The following is a 14,004-nucleotide window of genomic DNA, read 5'->3' as shown; positions in this document are numbered from 1 at the left end:
GCAAATCAGGCAAAACACAGAACTGGCAACAGCTTGGAGGATGCCAAACCCAGTGACCGCTGGAGCAGAGTTGGGTAGCAGATGTTGTGTTACCATGGCAACCAGTGGGCGGCTCCAAATAAAGAAGGGACTCAATTTCCAAGGACTGAGACCGGAGGGAGTCTTTGACCCAGCCTTTTTCTAGAGCTCTGTGGCTTTGGAAATGTTGGGGGCAAAGGGAGACATAAAGGAGGGGCTATTACACTTTCCTTTCCTCACTGTTCTTGTACTATTGGTAAAAGAAAATGTATTTTTTTTTTTTTTAAAGTATCACCCTTCGACAGGAAACCTCCTGCCAGCTGTGTATTAATGAGTTGCCTTGCCTCCAGGAGACTTGATAATCCCTCTCCCAGGTGAACTGGTGGCCCCTCCTACAGCGGTTCCTCCACTTCCCTTTGCTTCCTAATTACTGTTGTTGGCGAAGGATACATAATCCTGCAGAATGACGGCTTGTAGGCACAAAGGAGGTTCCACAGGCCACTTCACTCCCCACTTTCTGGTTCTCTTGTCAGCCCCAAAGCACAAGCCATCACTGCAGGAGCCCAGGGTCCATTTAGTGTGGTTCACATACACATGAGAGCCTCGGTCACCATTGCCAAGTGAGGTTGTGCACATACTCGCCCAGAGACTGAGATGAACGGAGACATGAACACACAACCTCCAGTTCTCCAGTATTGTTCCACTGCCTCTGTGTGCTCAGAATTAATTTTTTCTAAAAAGATCTAATTATCTTGTGAATAGCACGGTTGTATTACATTCTGGTTTTTTTTTTTCATGTCAGAAAGGCTTTATTTTTCAAGTGTAAACAATTAAAATATTTCTTGGTATTTTAACATCGTTTTGACATTTCTTTGTTTTTGAATGCATTGTGAGCCTCAAAAAAAACCCAAAAAGAAACCAAAAAAAACCAAAACCAAACCAAACAAACAAAAAACAATAGCTGCTCCTAATCTTCCTCAGCCTCTGGGAAACCCTGGAATCTGCCTGCTGTGCTAGGAAGAAGAAAGACCCTACAAACTTGGGGAGCCTCAGCTTTTTCTTCTAGAGCAGGGGTTTCCAAAAGCCATATACTGGGTCACAGATAAAAAATATTAAAATTTATATTTATTTTTATTCCAGTATAGTTGGTGTAGTGTTTCATTAGTTTCAGGTGTACAATATGGCGATTCAGAAGTTCCATACACCACCCAGGGCTCATCACAACAAGTGCCCTCCTTAATCCCCATCCCCTGTTTCTCCCATCTGCCTACCCCCCTCCTCTCTGGTAACCAGCAGTTCGTTCTCTACAGTTGAGTCTGTTTCTTGGCTTCTCTCTCTCTCTCTCTCTGTTTCCTTTGCTTATCTGTTTTGTTTCTTAAATTACACACATATAAAAACACTAATTCAAAAGGATACATGCACCCCTGTTTATAGCAGCATTATTTACAATGGCCAAATTATGAAAGCAGGCCACATGGCCATCTATAAATGGATTAAAAAAAAGGATATATATACGAAATTTCTATTTTTCATCTCAGCCTATAAAAGTCTAGTTTCTGTATTTGTGTTATAGCATACATAATGCAATGGTGTATGTGTGTGCATGTATGTATAATTTTAAATTTAGTGAAGATTTATGGAGGTTGTATCCTATAGCTTTTAAAACTTTTAATTCACATATCCTACAATTCATCCACTTAGAATACACAATTCAGTGACTTTTAGTATATTCAGAGTTTTACATTGATTACCAAAATCAACTTTTGAACATTTTCATTACCCCAAAAAGAAACCCCATTCCTCCCAGCCCCTAGCAGCCTCCTACTTTTTTGTCTCTATAGATTTTACTATTCTTGATATTTCATGTAAATGGAATTCTAATGTACCTTTTGTGTCTAGCTTTTTTCACTTGGCATAATGTTCTCAAGGTTCATCTGTGTTGTAGCATGTAACAGGACTTCATTCCTTTTTTTGACTGAGTAGGATGGATATATACCATATTTTATTTATCTATTTATCATTGCTCTTAGGGGTTAGCACCCAAATTTTGTGGTAGACCCCCGATCTATTAATCTATGCATTACATGCACTATGCATCAAAGACAATATTCAAAATATTCAGCACCAGCCAGATACTAACAACAACACATGTTTTAAGCTCTGGAATCTGGAATCTCTGATTAATGCCAAGTTACAGTTTTTATTTGCTGGGACCCAGGAAGCTGGGGGCAAAGTGCTCAGGGGGCCCAAGGGAGAGGCTCTTTACTACAACTGTCATAGAAGTATTTCAATATTTTACAGCTGCTGGTGCCACAGGTGTGTGCATGTAAGCTGACATCTCCCTGGTAGATCTGCTGTGAGGGTTAAGTGAGGCCAGGCACACAGAGAATCCAGGGGATCTTGTTTGGAAATATGTGGTAGCTTGTGACCTGTAGCAAGCACAACTGTCAGCCAAAAGTCACTGCTCCTCATTCCCTTCAATGTAGGACTGCTCCCCGCAGCTGAGTGAGTCCCTCTCCTAGAAGCCTATTTTATTATGCATCTAAAGGGAGTCCTAAGGTCTATTGCATGTGCAAGTACATCCCGCTGAGATAGCGAAGGGAAAATCTCTTGCATGGTCCCCACGGTTCCTTCTCTGGAAAAGGAGGAGGATAAACCTGGCTGGAGTCTGAGGGAACAGCCTGAAGGTGAGGTCACTGGGATGCAGGAAGGAATAAACTTCAAATGAAATCCTACTCTTGGAATTCCCTGCTTGACTCCCCTTGGTCTGTATCCCCAGAATGATCCCTGATTCAGTCTAGGACCTGATGATCACTTTCCATTTTTGCCACGAAATTACAAAGTTTAGGAGGAAACTAAGACCTGTGTAGGGAACGTTACTTGCTCAAGATCACTCATGGCTAGCTAGCTGATGCAAGAGCTGAATTGAGAGCAGAGGTTTCCTGACTATAGGCTAGACCCAGCCTTACAAGAACAGCCAATGTGACAGAAAATAGTGAGCTTCACTGAGCTCCTTCTCTGTTGGGTAACAGTGTCCTGTGGGCCCTCAGTGTTTGCTTATCAGGGGATTTCAAATGCCCAAGCTCTTTCAGGACTCTCTGTCACCACGTTCAATGGAAAGAGTTTTAACTGCAGAGGACTGCTTGAGGATCTGGACTGGAATCAAATAATGGTTAAAAAGTTAGAAAACAATATTTAAGAGAAAAGACAGAGAGGATTTAGTCTGAAGGAGAGGAGGATGAGGGGCAGATTGATGGCACTTTTAGATGCTTTAGACAACAAAGATTGACTGCAAAGGGAAGGGGAAGCTACTCACTGCTGCAAGATGGTGGAGGAAGAGAACTCTGTGAGGTCCAGGCAGAATTTAAAGGCAAATGTGAGCCTTGTAAATGAAGAAGTTCCATGAAAGTCTGTGGTGGTACTGGTGGATTAGGACCTATCTTCCCAGGCAGGTCTGTCCCCATCCCTTTGGGTTACTTGAATGCCCCAACCTCTTTGGCAGTGTTCTTCCAAAAGGAGAGTTAAGATTTGGAAGCAGAATGGCAGAAATTGCTGCAGAATGGTGTGAAGAAAGTCACAGATCGCCATCTGCTCTTTTTCTCCCACCTCTGGATCATTAACTGGCATCATGTAGGGTATCCAGCTCCTCTGGGACTCCTCGGAGTGTTTGGAATCAGTAGGGACTTTGATCTGCAGGCAAGAGAAACCCCAGCTCCAGCTGGCTTGATCAGTAAGGAAAGGCATCATCTCCCGTAACAAGTTGTGGAGAACTGGGTCAGGATCCAGGCATGGAATGATGAAATGCTCATTGACGCTATCAAGGCCCTGGGCTCTTCATCTTTCCGTGCTGGTGTCCTCCGTTTTGCCTTCCCCCTAAAACTCTTTCACGATTGTAAGGTGGCAACCAGGAGGATTTGGGCCATGTGTGTTCTTATTCCTGGGAGAGAGAAAGAAAATGGCCGCTAGCTTTGTTTTTGACATAGCAGTCTTTCGTTTTCACATGATTGGGCTAAATTAGGTCACACATGCCCACTCTTGGGTCAAAATCCATCATCAGGGGAATGCCACAAGCCAACTGGTTCTCTCCTCTAGATCACAACCGTGTTCATGGAAGTTTAGGCTTTAACTGTGATGCCCACGACACTTCATCCCATCAGGACAAACCCACTGCACACAGCGCCTGCCTGGATGAGGCAGAGAACTGGGCTCCCCGGCTCTTGCAGTAACCAGCAGAGGATGAGGACATTTCTGAATCCAAATTCTATCTTTCTAGTATGATTTGTGTCACATCCTCAAACTGCTATCACTCAACACCTTCACATTCTTTTTTTTTTTTTTGCAATATTTTTTGCAATATTCTTTTTTTTTTTTTTTTTGCAATCCATCTGTGGTATTTCTTACTAGTTTTCTTTAAACGACTCCTTTTTATAAGTTTTTTTTTAAAGTGAAACCTTATCATCATTAGAAATAGGAAACCTGTATCTCTTGCTAAAGTTCTAAGGTTGCTGTAAAAATAAACATATGACAAACAGTGTTAATTTTATCTAGACACTGTTGTCTGAAAAAGCACTGATTCTAAGACAGCTGCTTTCGATGAGAGATTGGCAGGTGTTTGAAAGTGTTGTAGACACACCAGAACCGAATAAAGACTTTGTCTTTAACCTAAGCAGGTGAATTGAAAGAAATTTGAAAGAGGATTTGATTTCCCAATGTATGATTTCGCATTCTTTTTTTTTTAATATTTATTTTGAGAGAAAGAGCATAGGACTGAGTGGGGGAGGGGCAGAGGGGTAGAGAATGCCAATGAGACTCCATGCTCAGTGAGGAGCCTATCGAGGGGCTTGATCTCACAACTAAGAGATCACGACCTGAACTGATATCAAGAGTCAGGCGCTTAACTGACTGGGCCACCCAGGAACCCCTGATTTAATGTTCTTTAATGACATGTCTGTGTACCACATGTTCAGTAACAAATGTGATTAACCAATAACCAGGGTAAATAACCAATTTTATTTCCTCCTCCTATCTGGGCAATGCTATGCCACATCACATCTCATGTGCCATTAGTGAACTATGTCTTACTTTTGGGGAAGCTGTCGGTTGCATTCTGCCTGCCTTCAATTTTCATGCTCCTCTGTAGTACTAAGGTAGTGAGAACAATTAGAATATTGACACTTCTTACTAGACATGGGGATCAAACTATATACATATTAATAGGGCACTTACTGGGATTCTAGAGAGTAGAAGGCAGAGCCCCTCCCTTCAATGTACTTACAATCTAGGTGAAGAAAGAACACCCAATGATTATAATGCAGAAGGGAAAATGGGAGTGGGAATGTCCTCTGCCTTTCCCTCCTGTAGCTCAGAGGCAATCTGAGGTGCCAAAAACACTTCAGTCTCTGGCTGGGGTCCAAGGGATGAGGGTCAGGGACCTGGGTCATTGTTTGGTTCCCCCAATCTGGAATGGATTTTATGCTCCCGTGAAGGCAGAGCCGAGAGCCCCACGCCACTCCTCCTCCTAGCCTTACCTGGATACCAGCTTGGCATCCAGGAGTTGAGGAGAGAGTTACTGTCTTGCCTTCTAAAAATAACCCTCATGGGGCGCCTGGGTGGCTCAGTCGGTTGGGCGTCCGACTTCGGCTCAGGTCACGATCTCGCGGTCCGTGAGTTCGAGCCCCGCGTCGGGCTCTGTACTGACTGCTCAGAGCCTGGAGCCTGTTTCAGATTCTGTGTCTCCCTCTCTCTCTGACCCTCCCCCGTTCATGCTCTGTCTCTCTCTGTCTCAAAAATAAATAAACGTTAAAAAAAATGTAAAAATAACCCTCATGCCTTCAGAGACATGTGGAGGAAGAAGTTGCTGCAGCTGAGGTCAAAGAAATTGTTGCTTATTTTCTCCTCTAGGGTTTTGATGGTTTCCTGCCTCATATTTAGGTCTTTCATCTATTTTAGTTTATTTTTTGTATGGTGTAAGAAAGTGGTTCAGTTTCATTCTTCTGCATGTTGCTGGCCATTTGTCCCAGCATCATTTGCCAAAAAGACTGTCTTTTTTTTTTTCCATTGGATACTCTTTCCTGCTTTGTCAAAGGTTAGTTGGCCACACATTTGTGAGTGCTGATTCATAGGGGCACATGTACCCCAATATTTATAGCAATGCTATCAATAATACTCAAATCATGGAAAGAACCCAAATGTCCATCAACTCATGAATGGATAAAGAAGATGTGGTTTATATATACAATGGAATACTACTTAGCAATGAGAAAGAGTGAAATCTTGCCATTTGCAACAACGTAGATGGAACTGGAGGGTATTATGCTAAGTGAAATAAGTCAGTCAGAGAAAGATATCATACGTTTTCACTCAAACGTGGAATTTGAGAAACTTAATAGAAAACCGTGGGGGAAAGGAAGGGGAAAAAATAGTTTCAAACAGAGAGGGAGGCAAACCATAAGAGACTCTTAAATGCAGAGAACAAACTGAGGGTTGATGGGGGGCAGGGGAGAGGGGGGAAATGGGTGATGGACATTGAGGAAGGCACTTGTTGGGATGAGCACTGGGTGTTGTATGTAAGCGATGAATCATGGGAATCTACTCCCAAAGTCAAGATCACACTATATACACTGTATGTTAGCTAACTTGACAATAAATTATATGTAAAAATAAATAAAAGCCAGGAAACTGAAAAAAATAAATAAAAATAACCTTAATGACCAGCATAGCTGGGGCACTTTATTTAGTTAGAGGAACTGTATGCTGAGGTGTCCCTCCAAAGAGCAGGGAGGCAAGGCTTTCAGGGGAGACTTAGCCAGACCCTGGCAGCAGGAAGTAAAAGGCCAGGGTATGGTCCTCTCCCTAGGTGAGCTGAGGCCCAGGGTGCTGCCCCATGTGTGGAAGGATGCAGTTGCTAAAAAGAAGCTTCCCTGGAAAGGCTCTTCCATTTACTTAGTTTTAGAAGATTCCAGGGCCTGGTCCCTGAACTCCACCTGACTCCCTTGTCCTGGTGTTGGTCAGAGCACTATGCTCATTTCAGTGGTGGGCATGTGTTTTGAAGCAGGCAGGGCAGGGTGGATGAGTGAGTGCACACCTTGCCCTGAAAGATGGCACACTGTTTCAGGCTCTATCAATGCATTCTTCCTCTGGGCCATCAAGTTGGGGTATAGTTGCCCTTTCATAGTAACCTCATTCATCCATTGTCCTCAAAGGCTTATTGAAAGCTGACCCCAGTTATGCTCAGGCCCCACACGCAGGACTCTGTAGCCCACTGCTTGGTTCCCACTGAATTTACCTCTTCCTCCCCCATGGGGCCATGGCTACATTCCCCCTCCTTGGTCTCTGTGACCTCCTGCCTTTTCATTCCCTTTGTCATCAGCTGGATTAATAATCTCCCCTCCCACCCCTCCCTTAAACCCTGCTCCTAAATTAGTTAGCAAAACCTGACTAGCTCAAAGGGAGCCTTTTCATCTCCCTGTTTAATGTGTTTTTATTCTTCTACTAGACAAGAAGTGTGGGAGCTTATTCTTGATTTTGGTTGGGACTTAGGAAGGATTTTACTTTTTTTGTGGCTTGTGCCAATTTTAGGCTTTGCTCCCCAAATCAGCTCTGGGTGGTATTTCCCTCACCCCCAGTTCTGCTGGCCCTACCTTTGGTTCCCCCAATGTAGTAACAACAGCAGAGATCAGGGAGCTAGATAGACACTGAGATTCTGGGGTGAGACAACCTCTCCAACCTTCACATTTCTTATCTGTCAAATAGATGTAGCAGATACCAATTTCACAAACTCAGGTGTGTGATTTATGTAATTTTATTTTTCTGTAAGTTTCATTTATACTTTGAATTCCTATTCTACATAATGTAAGACATGTACTGTCAAATCATTTGGGATTTCTTGTGGATTTTTTCCCCCTAGGTTTGTATATATGTTGTGGGTGACTTATTTGAAAACAGTATCACTCCAAGTCTCAACTGTTTCTTGATGTCTTTTGGGCATCTACTGAACTGTCTTCCCGCTGTGCAAGTCTCTGTGGTTTATCCATGCAGCTGCCAGAGACAGTTTCCTACCTGGAGACTCCATCTGGAACTCTCTCCTCTCCTCCTTAGCAGTTTTTGGGAGGACAGGACAGGTAGCCATTCTCTGACCCTAAGTCGTTTTCTACCTCCAGCTGTGTGCTGGTAAATGTTTAGCAACTAGCTCTGAGGGATGGGGGATGGAAAGAAGCAACTCCTGATCTGTGGCGTTTGACAACTTCTGGGGTGTAAATACTCCTCCCATCATGCTGATTTCTAGCTACTAATTCAGCTCACAAAAGTCCTGATAATTTATCAACCAGCTCTTGCTAGCTGGTTCCAACACACCACTGCATGACACATCTTGTAACCCATTCTGGATCCGAGTGGCCTCCCTGCCACAATATCCAGCAAATCAGACAGAAGTCATCTTACTCTCCCATCCCAGAAATGAATTTGGGGATTTTTACATCTACTGTGAGTCATTGCAGGGATAAGGGCATAAGGCCACTTTCACAGGGTCCCCCAACACGTGTGCTGCCTCTTTTTACTTCTTTTCTGACTCCTTTTCCCAGCCTGGGGAACATTTTTCTAGTTGGCGGGATGGTTTTGAGTTGGAGGTAGTGGCTTCTATTACTCAGCCCAACTATCAGGCTTCAGTGATCCCTACTTCTAAAGGGCCTTGGCTTTTAAAATGGCTCTGTTCTCCGCTACCTGTTACCACATTCCTCCCTTAAATCAACAAACACAAAATGGCCTACCTCACCGAAAGGAGGAAAGGGCCAAGGGAGAAAAGCAAACACAAAAAGGAAGAGCTCATCAATATTTCAAACGCATTATTCTACCACATAGATATAGTAATACTTCCCAGGACGTTGGGAGAAATAAATGAGAAGTTATGGGAATAGCTTCAGGCAGAATGTGACATACAGAAGGCACTCCATGACATGGGTTATCCTTCTTTTTCTTCTCTGGCTGAAGGAATCACAATTGCCACTGGTTCGTGTTGCATGGAGTCATGCATGGTTCTGCTGGGTATTGACTGCCCTGTCTCCTTCCCCTTCCTTCCTCTTGAGAATGTGGCACTCTCTGGGATCGGAATGGTCATTCCTTGTACCTTTCCATGTAGAAGTCGAGAAATAAGCACCCAACTTTACAAAGAGTTTATAGATTTTGTGCACAGTAAATTTTAGCTAAAGAAGTTAAGGGGTAAATGACAACCCCAAGGAGGAGTTAGACATATTTAAGTTGCTTTAGCTCCCACTGAATTTTCTGGGTGAAAGGTGTACTGATGATTATACTCTTCTATATGCTCAGTTTAAAGAGCTTTCCATGTTTTGCTTTGTGCTCTACTTAACTGTTTTTGACCTCACTCTCCCTGCTAGATGTACATCCCTGAGGACAAGCCTAGCACAGAACTTCTTGGTGGTCAAAAAATGGCTGCTGAACTATTTTCTTGATTCTCTGGGTTAATTATGGTTTTCCCTCTGTAAGAAGCTACCCACTCAAGAAAGAAATGGAAAATGTGCATTTCCTCAATGTTGTAGCACTTCACTCTTGGCTTCTGGCCTCTTCTGGATATATCATTTCTACTGGTTCTAGTCTAAATGGCCTTCTATCCAAGGAATGCTAATTGTTCCTTCTCTCATGGAGAGATTAGAATGTGATACTCCATTCAGGTTTCACGTAGCGTCTTAGATCACAGCGATGCCTTTCAACTTCCATAGGACATGGCTATCTTTAGAAACACAAATGGTCCTTGGAAACCAGTAGGGGCATGGGAGGGAAGGGGGGCTGATTTAAGTTTGTCTCATTCCCAGAAGCACAGACACTCAGCATGGCTCCTTATGATCTTGGAGAAATGGAAGTGAGGAGCAGAACTGTACAGGAGGAGTTGGAGATCAGTGGTTGGCAATGAACTCCACCACATCAATATTCACATTGGCTTGGGAGAGTATGAGCTGACTGCGATCCCGGATGGGTCCTGAGGAAAATAACATGGTTAGGCTCCAGCCTGCAAATCAAATCAAATGCGAGGCCAGACTCTTGACATGGAAAGATAACAAAAGGAGCTCTCAATTCTAATGTATTTTTTCTTTCAAGAAAAGTTGAAAGCCCATATTTTCAGAGATGGGCTATATGGAGGTTGAGATGGGAGATAAAGAATCTTTAAATCTTGCTGCAGATTCCCTATAAGCTTTGAGGCTCAATCTCTGTGCCTGAATATTTTTGCAGGATTAACAATACAATATGTTTCTAGTTACCCACATACACTCCACTTTTTAAACCTTTTAGTCCTTTCCTTGCAAAGTATCTGCTGCCTCAATGTAGTTTTGGTAGATGAGAAAAGCAGAGAGAACAGTTTAAAAGCTTGGACCTTTGAATATCAAACTCCAAGGCCTTGAAGGATGGTGATTGGTCGGAAGTAATTTCTCCCCTTTATTACCCACTAAATAAAAATCTTCTCAGGTGGGAGAAGAGAGAATCAGGGGATGGGTGAGACACAGAAGTAAGTCCTGGTGTGTGTTCAAAGGAGGTAACTTGAGTTCCTGCCAATCATTCCAGGGTGGGGTCACTTAATGACGGAACCCCCAGGGAGGTCAGAGGATGCTTCAAGAGTAGTTGTCTTACTGATAGAGTGAAGGCTGGGGAGTTGGCAAGCCTTGCAGAATCCCCTTGAGACCAGAAAGGCATGGGGAGGAATAGATTAGATATGGCCACGTGGCTTTTCTTTAGGCATAAATACCCTGAAACAGTCTGGCAAGTTCCTTAGGGCTTCTAGTAATGGTAGAGAGCAGCTGGAATTCCTCAGAAGAGTAGTGTGGAAGTGGTTGAGATTAGAGCCAGCTCTGGAGAGCTCAGTGATGAGGACAAGGGGGATGTAACACTGACCTTACTGTAACCTCTGTACCTCGCATAAGAGTTGTTGTTGTTGTTGTTGTTGTTGTTGTTGTAGAAGAAGAAGAAGAAGGGTGGTGGCTGCGGTTTCTTGAGCAATCAGTAATGGTTGCCAATGGACACTTTCTAGACCTTCGACTTGTAAACTCTGCAGAAAGAGAAGGCCATGCCTCCTAGCCTCTTCATTTTTAAGTGGGGGTATAGTGTGATGTTCTGGGCCTGCAGTTCTAGTCCCCAATATAGTAGCGGTAGTTGCAAGTAATTATTTAAGTTAATTGAAATCAGATTAAATCAGAAGTCACCTCCTCAGTTGCACTAGCCATATTTTGAATATTCAAAAGCCATGTGTGGCTAGTGGCTCCCATACTGAACAGTGCAATATAGAGCATTTCCATCATAGCTGGAAGCTCTGTTGATCAGAGCTATGGATGTTGCCACTATTCCTGCTAAGCCAAATACCACTGACCACTTCCTCCTTCCCACCCCCCTGACAGACAGACATATACACACACACATGCAGACAGAGTCCAGAGAATTCTGTCACTTATCTCTGAGCTGGTATTTCCCTGGATGTGGCCATGTTCAATCAGTGGTGGGTTTTTGTGTTTGTTTGTTTGTTTGCTAATACTTCCTACTGCCCAGGGTGTTTTACCACTGTCACCATTTCTGACACTTTGCTACTCAGCCTGAGAAAGCCAGTGTCATGAAGCCTCAGAGTGGGCAGTCAACCAAGGGGTTTGCTTGCTCTTCCTGAAGCTGTCTCCGATGTCATAATCTCTGTGAAATCTGAATCACTTTATTACATGGACATCTCAAGACTAACAAGGCATCTATGCCTAACAGAGCCCACAGAGAGTGCAACATGGTGGCTTGTGTGGATATTGTTACCGAACCCTCCCAAGGGCTGGTTGTCCCAAATTGGGATAGAAGGCTTTCCACTCAGAGCCTAAAGAGTTTCTTGATCCCCAGAATCCACCATTCCCATCAAAACCATCAACTGATGGCATTCTTCCAAGACTAGAAAAACAGAGGCCAGCGCCCTCTAGTGGAGACAGAAGTCACTGAGGTTGGGACTTGGATTCCAGCTCCCCTATTCTTAACAGGAACTTTGAGGACCTCTTACCTTTTGTGAAAAATGAGATAATTGTACCTACCTTATAAAATTGATTGTGTGGATAAATTTAAAACACCTTATGGCAGTGGCTGCCACATAATTGGGCCTCAATAAATAATAGCTGCTATTTTTATTTCTCAGCTGCTCTCTGGGATAATCTGCATTTTTAGGGTAGAACAGTAAGGAGGAAAAACAGCAGTGACTTCCTGCACTGCAGGTCATTTGATCTTGCCATCTGGTATAATGAGAAATGTCCTGCTTAATTTGTGAAAACTGCCTCATATCTCAGGCTGCACCTGGGTTACCCTGGTGGTTGCTGGGATATCTCAAGTGAGGCTGTGGTTTCACATGCCTGGAGCGAATGCATTCAGAAGAAATCCCTGGGGTCTGCCTTGAGGGTCTTTTGGAGAAGTAATCCCAAACTTTTTCCCATGAGAGTTGAACATTCATTGGGTTTAGGGTATAGTATCCCCAGTCTGCCTAACCTAAGGTGACATGACCTCAGCACTTTCATGCTGGCCAACATCCAGTGGGACTTCTGGAGGAGACGGGGGCAGTTTCTCATGCTCTAAGTGCTCAAGGTGAGTTGACCTCATTTCCTTAAATTGACCTTAGCAGAGAGAAAAGGGAGAAAAGACTGCTGATTTCACTCTTCTAGAAGAGTGGCCCATTCTGCAGAGTTTGCACTAGATAGATTCAGAGGGAACTCATAAATAATCCAGGCTATACTCAGTGTCTTGGAAGAATGTAGACATTGGGAAAAGGGCGTGCATTCTAGAACTCAGAGAAGACTGATAACCTCAAAGATATCCCAGATCCTGCCTGCCCCCTGACATAAGTGCTCCACTCTAGCCGAATGGACAAATCAGTTGTCTCTCAGAAGGATGGGCTGAGAATTGATACACTGTCCACCATTACTACAAGGTCTATGAAATTGCATATGACTCCCTGGATCCATGTACCTGGATGGTACATGGATCCAACCTACCTGAAGATGAAATCTTGGTATCCCCAGGCTGTGGTTGGGTACTGATCCTGTCCCATATTCACCTGTACCTCAGATCAGGAATAGACTCTCAATTTCCCTGAAAAGACAGAAGTAGTATGGTGGAAGGAAAAACACTCAAGTCCTGGAGGAAGGTATATTAGGCTCTTAATTCCAGCTCTGTCACTTACTAGCCAGGTAGCCTTGGGTAAGCCACTTAACCCCTGAAGTTCCAGTTATTTCTTCGTGTTGTTGGAGAATCAAGAAAGATCACATTGACTATAGAAAACCTGTGGGAACTCTAAAGTCCTGTCCAGGCACGAAGAATTATCAGTCCAGAGTGATTGATTGAATTTAGGCTAAAGGGAGATGGGAAATGACCAGATATTTTTGGTTCTGATTTTCTTCATGTAATCTTAAGAGACATTTGGTCACTCATGGAAGATGTATGTGGTTAGAATGGCTCTGGGCATCAGACCTTCCCCCTGGCAATGTTTTCTACCTTTTTAGGCTACTGGACAGGAAATATACTGAGTGCATTAAAAATATTTAGCATGCCTGAGTAGCTCAGTTGGTTAAGCGTCTGACTTTGGCTCAGGTCATGATTTTGCAGTTCATGGTTTCAAGCCCTGGGTCGGGCTCTCTGCTGACAGTTCAGAGCCTGGAACCTGCTTTGGATTCTGTCTGTCTGTCTCTCTCTCTCTCTCTCTCTCTCTCTCTCTCTCCTTCTCTCTCTCCTTCTCAAAAATAAACATTTAAAAAATCTTTAAAAAATACTTAATGCACTTTTGTATGTATAGGTGTTATCTTAAGCACTGTTAGAGCTAAACAAGACACAGATATTGCCTGTACAGAATATATCTCAATACAAGAAACATAACATGAACTAAACATGATTAATACAGTGAGTGTAAGTGCTGGGAAAGCAAAAGATTGTGGGATCTAGTGGGAAACTATCATCTTTGGTGAAAGAGTAGCAGGGGGG

This window comes from Panthera pardus, unplaced genomic scaffold (assembly GCF_024362965.1).
Source record: "Panthera pardus isolate Hobbes unplaced genomic scaffold, ASM2436296v1 HiC_scaffold_24, whole genome shotgun sequence".
Taxonomy (NCBI): domain Eukaryota; kingdom Metazoa; phylum Chordata; class Mammalia; order Carnivora; family Felidae; genus Panthera; species Panthera pardus.
This window is presented reverse-complemented; position numbering follows the sequence as displayed.